This window comes from Rhinolophus sinicus, linkage group LG07, assembly GCF_036562045.2.
Source record: "Rhinolophus sinicus isolate RSC01 linkage group LG07, ASM3656204v1, whole genome shotgun sequence".
In the NCBI taxonomy this organism is placed as follows: Eukaryota; Metazoa; Chordata; class Mammalia; order Chiroptera; family Rhinolophidae; genus Rhinolophus; species Rhinolophus sinicus.
The window spans coordinates 98642237-98652663 of NC_133757.1; the positions used below are offsets into that span (position 1 = coordinate 98642237).

The 10427-nt window shown below is 51.8% G+C and overlaps 1 long non-coding RNA gene across 1 annotated transcript; it reads left to right on the plus strand.

The window, feature by feature from the left end:
* Window positions 1–642: 642 nt before the first annotated feature.
* Window positions 643–6947, plus strand: LOC109448183 (uncharacterized). Its single transcript, XR_012498337.1, has 5 exons — window positions 643–1038; window positions 1316–1703; window positions 1792–1938; window positions 2887–3003; window positions 3325–6947. It is a non-coding gene; the product is annotated as an uncharacterized LOC109448183 (long non-coding RNA).
* Window positions 6948–10427: the final 3480 nt, after the last annotated feature.

The following is a 10427-nucleotide window of genomic DNA, read 5'->3' on the forward strand; positions in this document are numbered from 1 at the left end:
AAGGCTCCTCCCCAAAGTGAGTCTAAATGTACGCTGGACGGGTAGCGGTCGGACGTGGAGACACACTTTCGTGCCTCTAATCTCGAGCGTCCATCTAGCCGGGGTGGAGCGGGCGGGTGGGAGGGCGCTGGGGGCGGAGAGGTGGGGAGCCAGGAGGGGCGCGCACACGTATCCAGAGGCGCGGGCACGCGCTCCCGCTCTCCTTCACATTCACCTTGACTGCAGGGGGACGGGGGATGGGACTACCTTACCCCCCCTACACCAACCCTTCTCCCCACCCCCTGCCGCTGTCCTGCCCAGACGCCAGCTTGGGGCTGGAGGGGTGGGGTGGAATGAGGAGGTGAAAGGCTCTCCCGTAGCCGCAGCGGCGGGACAGCCACGCGCTCTCCGCAGTGATGTCAACCGCATCCGCCGCAGCGCCCCCGCCCCATCCCCCTCCCAACTACCCCTACCCCGGGCCTCGCCAGCGCCGCGGACCGCGGAAACCCTAGTCCCGCTCCTCCGGCCCCGGGACCCGAAGCAGAGGGCGTGCCGATGCCCTGAGCCCCCACTGCATTTGCAAAAGCGGGAGAGACCGGGAGTGGACCAGCCGCAGTACCGCGGCCCCTGAATCGGAGGAAGGGGAGGGGGCAGTGGGCCCAGATGTTGTTTGATGCCCCCGGCCCCGAAGGGGCGTCTGCCCCAGACTGGTGTAGCCGGGGTTATGTTATTAAAGGGGCGGAGGGCACGGACCCCTGCAGGTGCCGCGCGTGTGGGCACAGAGAAAGCGCCCTCTTCTCCCAGGATAGAATTGGGGGAACGGAAGCGCGTGTGAGTGTGGGGGTGCGAATCGCCACCTCCATCCTTGGCTTTCCCGCTCTTCCGAGCGCTCCCACTTCTCACTTTCCCCAAATCCGCATTTTCCTTGGCACAGCTCTCCCCGAACAAGAAGGAGAGGGAGGTACCGGGGGCAGTGAGAATGACGTGTGCTGGTGCAGAGAGGGGGTGGGGGGCTGCGGGCCAGGCTCTGTGGACCGGCTCCTAATCCTCTTGTTTTCGGTACAGTCAGCAGATGTGGCTTCTTTTAGCTGAATAATCCTTTAAAGGAATAATAATTTTTTTAAAAAAAGGAGATCGACCTCACCCAAAGAGGACGGCGAACGAGATTAGGGCTTGGTAAGGATAAATTAAAAGGCTCCAAATTCTCTCTGTCCCTCTCTGCCTTCCTTTCTCCCCTCCTTCCCCTCCCTCTTCTCCCCTCCCCTCCCCCTCCTTTTCCCCCCATCCCCTGCAATCCGCACTCGACGCGAGTTCACGCGGAGGGCTGGATTTCCAGGCTGAACCGCAACTTGCGCTGCGCGTTATTATTATTCATCTGAGGGTGCTGCCGCCACAACCTTTGCCTCCTGCGCTCCTCTCCTTCCCCCGGGCCGCCGCCGCCAACAGGGCAGTCCCTCCTGCCCGCAAGCTCTGGTCACCAAAGGGAGATTCAGAATTTTTTATCATGTTCACGATCATCATCGTGATGCTCCTTGTCATGGTTATTATTTCCTCCTACCAGGTAGAGCGACCACCAGCGCCTTCTCGCCGCCTACCCTTTCCCCAGCGAAGGAAGCTGTTGGGGCCCGGCCCTGGCGGCCGCTCCCTGGATGCGGCTTCCTCTGCTTCTCCGCATCGCTCCCTCATTCATCTGTACGTATATTATCTCGATCCTTTTTATTCCAGTAGATCTACTGCCTTCCGTTGGGCTGGCCGAAACGCTGCGGACTGCGACCAGTCTCTTAAATAGAGCAAAAAGGAAAAGACCTTGAGTGGACATCGGGACAAAGCACTGTGGGGTCGGCGAGAAGGGACGCACGGGAGCGCTGGCTCCGGAACTCGACTCATCTCCGGTGCCCAAGGCCTGCCCGGCGTGTGGACCTCTGAGGGTATTCAGACTGACCTTTATTCATTCTTGTGGTATGCTTGAACAGGGTTATTGTTGGGGAAGAGTTGGGTTTGTTTTTCTGGGAAAGGGAGCTGAATTATGGGACTTCAGGTAGACTTTACTGGGCTTTTCAGTTCCCCTGCCTCACCTTGTCGAGATCCGGTTGTGGAGAGGAGACCGGACCAGAAGGCTTAGAAAAGAGTAGAAGCCGGAGATGTTGTCTGCAGGGCTAAGGGAATAATAGTAGGGCGAGGGAACGGTGAGTGGAGACGGGCCAGCTGGAGGGGGATTTCGAAAAGAAGGGTTAAAATAAAAAAAATCCTTCGGGCTCACAGGATGAGTTTTGCTGGGGATGAAAATACGGGTGTCTGTCATAGAAGCTCTGAGAAATTGATGAAAATGTGATATGTCCGTGTACACACATAAGGAGGCGTCTGCATTTGTGTGTAAACAGAGTGGAGAGGTGAGGAGGGCACAGAGGGAGGGTGCTTAAAATAATGTCTTATTATCCCTTTGGCTTTGGGGACGCTCATCCTTTGGTTCTCTCCCTTTTTTTGACCCAGGGAGCTAGCCGCACTAGACATGAGTGACCTTTTAAATCTGCGCCCACCCCTTACCTAGTAAAGCCCGTTGACACTTTGGGGTGGGGTGGGGAGAGTGGTAGGGGTGTTTCGAAGACACATATTCTCTCTCTCTCTCTCTCTCTCTCTCTCTCTCTCTCTCTCCCTTCTCCTCCCCTTCTTCCCCTCCTCCCTCGCTCCCCCCCTTCACTCTCTCTTCCTCCCTCCCACCTCCCTCGCTCCCTCCCTCCCTGCTGCATTTTGCATGAGCTATCTAGGTCATTAGCATTTTAGCGTATGCAAGACTTGACAAAGCTGATGAGGGGCCAGATGGGCCTCGCTCTTATGGTGTTTTTTTTTTTTTTCCCCCTTTTTTTTTTTTTTTCTTTTCCTTTTTCCCTCCACCACTTGGGACCTGAGCGAGAGGACTGCAGCAGGCGAGTTCCGGAAGGCTGAGTCCCCAAATCCCGGCCGCGGACCTCTGCAGCTCGTCCTGCGGCACGCCCGACCAGGCTGCGCCTGGACTCGGCCAGCTAGGTAAAGGCAGCCGCCGTTGCCCTGCCCTGGCAGTCGCTGCTGAGCCCCTGGTGCCCCCCCTTGTCCCTTGAGCTGTTCTTCCCCCTCCTGGCCCCCCTCAGTTTCCTGGGCAAAGCTGAGGGCGAAATGGGTGGATAGGGTTTGCTAGGCTGGGTGAGGTGGGTTTGATGTTGTTTTGTTTTTTTCATTGTCTAAAGCTGCAGAGGAGGCGAGGCGCGGGGAAGGGACGAGGGGAGTGCGAGTAATTAACACGGCGGAGGCACCTCTCGGTCTCCCACTTCCACCCACACCCCCCAAACCTCCACCCTCTTCGCTTTGCAGGAAAAAGCCTGGATCCGAAAGGATGGGGGAGAACAAAGAGCCTTTGGAAGACGTCGCTGTTATCTCATTGTCTGTGTGATTGGGGGAGCTGCGGTAGGGTGGATGCTGTGGTCCTCTTCTCCCTGCACTCCCCCACCCCCATCCCTCTCCCCGCTGTCACTGCGCACGCATTCGCGCCGCTTTTTACTTATTTTTTTTCCTTGTTTTCTCATTCCATCTTCTCCCCACCCCCTTCCTTTCTCCCTCTTCCTTCCTTCCTCCTTGCCTTCCTCAGGAGACAGGCCTCTCTCTCCGTGTTCACAGCGGACCTTGATTTAAATGTCCATACAATTAAGGCACGCGGTGAATGCCAAGAATGGGGCTGGCTGAGCACCGTCGGTCCGCCAGGGCCCGCCAAGGAAGGAGCCACAGAGGCGAGGCGCCCTCCGCAGAGCTCAGCGCTGCGGCTGGGGGAGGGAGGGGTCTCCGGCTCCTGCTGGCTGGGCTGCCGGGAACCAGAGCCTTCAGGGTGGGGAAGTGTGTGGCTTGTGACAGACATGGGTTTAGGGGTGCAGAAGGACTCAGGGAGAGAAACTGAAGCTGATTCTGTGACAGAACCACAGATCTGTGCAAGCACGGATGCGGTGGGAGGGGGGTGCCGGTGAGCGCATTGCGGAGTGATTCTGTGTGCATATTTTTCTCTACTCCGGGTGCGTTGTATGCGGGTGGACACCTTTTTCCGCGGCTGTGTTTTGTTCAGGGCTTAGCTTTTGGTTTGCTTTTTTAAAAATGTAGCCGGTATCCAGAAGACTGGCAGACTGTACCAGGGCTTGCACTGCGGGTATATTGTGTTCTGCTTGAGGTTTGGAGGGAGGGAGGTAGCCAGTTGGAAGGGAGGAGGGAGGTGTTTTTGTCACCCTTTGCTGTAGAGCTGTGGGCACCTGACAAGATTAAGGAAGTCATTGGGATAGATGGGGAAGAAGGAACAAACTCTTGGTGGGTTCAGAGGCTCCATCAGGGCTGAAAGCATGGCCAGGGCTCTTGGGAGCATCTCACTTCCTCCTTGTGGCTGTAATTGCAGTTTTAGGCAGAGATCCAAGAGATGCAGAGGAAGGGAGAGGCGCAATAACCTACATGTACCAAAGCCCGGGTGGGGGTGGGGGGGGTGCATTCCTTTTAAAATCTGAACAGAAGGAAAAAACAGAATGTGTGCAAGTCAGGGTCTGAGAAAAGACTGTTTTGAAAGAGAATGTCAGGGAATGGAAAGGGTCAACCTTCCCTCATCCTGAAGAACCTGCTTCCCCAATGGGGCCTTCTACCCAATCACTGGACCTAGAGCAGTAGCTGGTCCTAGAGGCCCCTGGCACACTGCACAGTGACAGCCCATCCCATCTCCAGCTCTGTATTGACCCCCAAGCTGCACTGGATAGCGGCATGACCTAAACTCATTAATTTCCTGGTGGAGAAAATGGAGGAGGGGCAAGTCCCTGCACAGAAAGGAGGCCAAGAGCTGGATCTTCCTACCCAGGAAACCTGCTGCATCCCCTTCCCTGCCCTTGGCAGAGGCCTATCTTTGCAAGGCCAAGGCCATGGGGATGCTTAGGTTTTCAGTTTGATTCCTGACACAGTAATCAAAGCCTAAAAGAGCCTTACTGAGGAGCTCTTTCCTCACCAAAGCCTCATCTAGCCTACTAAATAAATTAGTATTCAAGGATACCCTAGCCTCATTTCTTCCCAAATATTTGAGTACCTATTATGTGCCAGTCATTGTATAATTATATGTTAGCTTCTTCCTTTGCCCTCCTAAGGGGATGTCTGGAGTCAGGTGAGGTTCAGTGTGCCGTACCCCATCTAGACATTCCCAGAACCTTCTCTGGGTCAGCAGAAATGTGCTACCACTTGCTCACCCCTGCAGAGAAGGCTACAGTTCACATCGTGCAACCTGCAGGCACAGTGCCTCAAGTTCCAGAAGGCAAGCTTGGCCGTAGGACAGAAGAGCGAGCAGCTTCTCTGGCCCCTGAGCCTTAGCCAGGGTTGTCCTAAGAGGCATTGGCAGCCATTGCCTTCAAAATAGACCTCCTTCCAAATGGAGCCTCCTTGGGATATAAATGCCCTTGCCTTTCCCTTCCCTCCTTACTAAGAAGGCTGCTCTTACGATTGTTTGGAGCATGATTTAAGCCTCTGATGACCAACCCCTTGCCCCCACCCCAGTTGCCCACATTAGTCAAGCTTGTCTCCATAATTGCTTCCCTGTAATTCCATCAGACATGGCTGCACCCTTTGCTGATGTGCCTGCCCAAGTAATGCCCCTTTTAGTTGGAAACCTAACTGCACTTTCCTTTGAGAACTTAAACCGCAGGCACCACGGACAAGGCCTGCCAGGTTCTTGCTGCCGATAATCTGCAATGGGAGGGGCATATTTTTTATTTTATTACTTATGTAAACTCTTGGTCCAGAAAGCTTTAATGTGTGTGGGAGTGTTCTGGGTCTGCTGGGTCTGTCTGCATCAGTGTGGGGATATTCCTGTGTTCACCAGGTCTCATTACAAATGTTTTTATGTGGGGCTTTAATAGCCCAAAATGGCAGAGATGAATGTACCACTCTATACCCTATGTTATTTTAAGGCCCCCGTTATGTTCACCAATAGAGAGTGAAGGTCAGTCCTGGCTTCTTCCCTTTCTCTATATTTGGGGCCTATTTATGTCCGGCAATATTTAGTTAAGAAACTTGAAGATTTCTGCTTTTTCAAGGCCTTTCTTTAGCTCTCAACATCATCTTCTCCCCCTACCTGTGTATTTGAGCCCTTCTATTCACATCCTATTGTTTAAATGAAGCGGGGAATATATGATTTTTAAAATCTAGGACATGTTGGAGGCCGTTTGTTGAGAATATGCCAAGGAGGCCCCCATCGGTTCACACATACCACCATCACTATGGTCCTCATGAGGATGGGAGCTTGTATGTTTCTCAAGCTGACTACCAGATATTTTAAGATGGATTTAGAAATGTATCAAAGGAAAAATTGGTGTAATTCTTTCCCCTGCCAGAGACAGCCCAGGCCCAGATCTCTGTTTAACTGGAAAGGAAATTGATCAAAGGCAAAGGTAAATTCCTCTATCTCTTCTGTCACCAAAGGGGTGGAGAAAGGGGACAGGTTTTGTGGATGCGAGAGGAACCTTAGCCAGAGAAAGAAATATTTGGGGGGAGAGGTAATTTCTCAGCACGCATATGCCCCATATATACACATATTTTTTTTCTCACATAACCATATCCATTGCTAATATTTATAGAAAAGCATTTAAACACACACACACACACACAAATCCATACATCTATACTGTCTCCACAGGGAAATAATTTTCTATTTCCCTCTACTGAACTTACATAATACCTCCACCCCTTGTTCCAACCTGAGAGTGGAGTCTTCTGGAGGCAGCTGAAAAGCATTCTCCCTAGCACAGATGGAGCCTTCCTTCCTCCTCTGGGCTGTGGGTGGTTTTAGAGCCCCATGAGTCAACATGGGCTGAGGGCTGTGCTGCTGTGTGTGTGGTTGAGGCTTGGCTGGCTGATTCAGGGTGATGAGTATGTCAATCAGAATAATTATGAGAATTATGATACCTAATAAAGATTTTTTTTTCCTCCAAGTCCCATCTACAATTCTTTCATTTGGGTGTTTTTGCCAAGTCTTACTCAATTTGACTTCAGTTTAAAAGATATATAGATTTCATGTGTAATTGCATCTCCTGTGTAGACAGAGAATAAGAGAAAGGACTTCAAATGGGATTCATTGGAGTCAACGTGTGCGGTTCTATGCCACCCAATTCAGGTCTGCAGGAGACCTGGAAATATCTGCACCAAATTTAGATGGCCTCAAAGAAAAGGGGGAAAAAAACAACAACAACAAAAAAAAAACAGGCCTTACTGAGAGCAAGGAATGTTCCAGGTCAGAAAGAAAATGTCAGCAATTCTCAATAGGTTCACCTTTGCATTTTCTTATCCTTCTCTCTTTTGTCTTAAAATGGAAATGTTACCCAAAAAAATAAAGATCTGGGTCATGCTGCATAAGCCCAAAAAATAAACTTCCAGAATCACTAGGGGCTTTCTCAAAATTAAAGTGGGGGGAGGTTTATTTTAAATTAAACTATTTTATTAAATTATTTCAAAATCCAATCTATGTCTTAAGATATACAAATATTGGGACTAGGACCTAGAAGGCAATAGTTTCGCTGGACGTACAATTTGCTACTTGGTGTAACGTTTTTAAGGCGGTTCTCAGTGGAGATCCCAGTGTGCGCGGCTCCCGCCCCAGCAGCGGCGGTCACCCACCCGTCCCAGGGCTTCCCAGCGACCCGCTTTCCAAGGCGCATGAGGCTTTTTTTTTCTATTCTCTAAAAAGACATCTTTCTCTTTAGACATCTCAATTGAGCAGGGTGAAGATGCACAGACGCTGGTTTCCCTTTTCTTTTGGGCTCCTGTTTTCCCAGCTTTGATATTTTTGTCCGAATCAAGAAACAGCGCATCCAGACCTGGGTCATCCTGCACTTCCCAAAGCTTCCGACTGATCCAAGGTCCCAGTAGACGCGGAAAGGGCAAGGTGCCCTCGGCGCAGACAGGGGCCACCAAAGACAGGGAGAATCCACCTTCTCCCCTTTCCACACACCTTCGTTACCCCCATTTCACTCTAGGGCCAGATGGGACACACGACGATCAGCACTACAGATAGATGATCAAGGAGTCGGGGACAGGAATGGGGGCCGGCTCAGGGCGGGGATGCATCTTCCTGCCAAACCCAAGGCCCCCGGCAGAATGAAATGTCTTCCCTGCCAGCGCCCCAGCGCTCGCGGAGGCCTGCGGCTCTAGGCCTGGACGCCTCGCGCTCCCCGCCGCGCACCCGGCCTGGCCTCTGCGCCCAACAGCCAGGCGCCCAGTACTCGGCGTCCCTCTCCCTTTTCCCCAGCTCTTTCTTGTCCACAACAGTACCTGCGGCTCCGACGACCTCATCTCGCACCCCAGAAAGCCTCAGAAGGTGCGAGAAAGAGGAGCAGGCACAAGCACGGCCGAGGAGGGAGGAGGTTGGTTAAGGATTGCGACCGACTGAAATGTCACTTCTTAGCCACTCTTTTGGCTTCCCACGCACAGAACACACGGGTGAAAGCACCTTAGGGGTGTTTTGGGGGGGGGGTTCGCCTCAGTGCCTCCTCCCTGACTCCCCTTCACGCCGCCCAGCCTCTTCTGTCCTCCACACCCACAGCGACAGGACCAGGGAGCTGGGCCTCTGCTCCCAGGACACAGCAATCCACCGCTCCCCGTGACACGTCCTTGCCATGTCCTAACATCCTCCTTCCCCACCCCCGCAAAACTCTCTAAAGAAGCCAAAACAACGAAATCCTCAACCCAGAAGAAAAACAACACATTTATCCTTCAGCCTTAGTCAGCGCTGGCCCCAGATCCTATGCCAGAGGGGACGGAGCCGCTTAGAAGTCTGTTTGAAAGAGGAGCAGACATGCTTTTTCGGCGAATCTCTGAACCCCAGTCCCTATCCCAGGCAGAAAAAGATGCAGCCGCTCCCCTCGATTGGACATGGTCTGTTTTAAAAAGAATGAAATTCCTTCCTTTTCCTCATTTGCTGGGTCCACCAGGGTGCAGAGTCAGTGATGTAAGGTTCCTTTGGATTAACAGGCCAGTGCCCGGAAATAACCTTCAGAGCCCTGATCTCAAGGTCATGTGCCCCAGGAATGGAGGCCGGTTGGCCTCTAGAGGCCAAAGGTTGGGACCAAAACGTGCCTGACTAAGGTCGTGCCACCAAAATCTTCTGACACACAGGAAGGTGCACCTGGACTAAACAAGGGGTTCCCTCAGCCCTCTCCCCCACTTACACAGACTGATGTGGGAAATATTTATTCCCATTTAATTGAGACACTGGTTTCATTTCAGGTTACACTAGCTTAAGGCCCAATGGGGTTTTCTGCAGCTCTTTTCCCCTGTGCCTCTACAGAAACTAATTGCTGTTAATATCCAATTTTGGGCTTTATTATTCGTTAGCCAATTATGGATCCCATAGCCCAGGCCCCTTGCTGCTTACAGCCTCTGCTGGAATCAGCTAACATTGTGCCTGCTTTCTTCCCTTGCCTCTATTCAAACCCTTCCCCCACCCCCAAGATGATTTACTGGGAGCATCAGTCATTTTGTTTGTTTGTCCCCAGCACTTAGCCCAGTTGGGGGGTTGGGGGGTACTTTCAGGCTTTTTTCCCCTTTTGAGGGCGATTTTTTTCTTTGCAGTTGAAGAAAATAATTCTCACTTAAAAAAAAAAAAATTAAGTGTTTTCACTCTCTTTACCCCCCTCTGGGTTTTCTTTTTCTGAAACCATTTTTGGAATAGCAGTTCTCCACCAGAAGAAAGCACGGTGCCTAGGCCTCAGCTTTCTCCCCTTTCCAGTCTCCTGTTCACCTCCTCAGGAGCCTGGCCATAACCCAGCTGAAAGCTACCACATATATATAACACCATCGATTCCAAAAAAAATGTGCTCAGATGATGTCATTTCACATTCCAAGGAGGGAAACTTGAAAAAGCAATTTGGGAAAGGCACCATTTTCAGAGAGGAGGAAGGAGCCTTTGTCTCCTCTCCCACGATGCCCTGGAAACACATCCTGCCTTACTTCCTTACCGTGTGGAGCTGACGCGACTGGGGGCCGAGGGCCTTATTAAAAGAGTGTTCTTTTGCTTCATTTTATTCATGTGCTCTGAGTTCATTGATATACAAAAGCAAGCACTTCCCATTCCTGGTGCTCTGGAAACAGGAAAACAAAAGTAAAAAAAAATCATAAAGACGGCAGGAAGATCCTTCTTTGTCTGTTTTCCCTTCTTCCCCCATTTTGAAATAATGCTTTAAATGCCCTCATTGCTCTTACATTTATCTCTAGCAACCTGCATAGTGTCAGCACCAGAATCCAATGGAGAGAAAAGAAAATGTCAGAGCAGCTGGCTTTGGCTGAAGCCTCCTATTGCCACCCGGAGGCCCGGCCCCTTCTGATGAACCAGAGGAGGCCGGAAGCTTTCATCACCGCCTGGGAATCCTACGGTCATGTTTTTCGTAGGGGGGGATGTGGGGGCGAGTGTTGTGTAA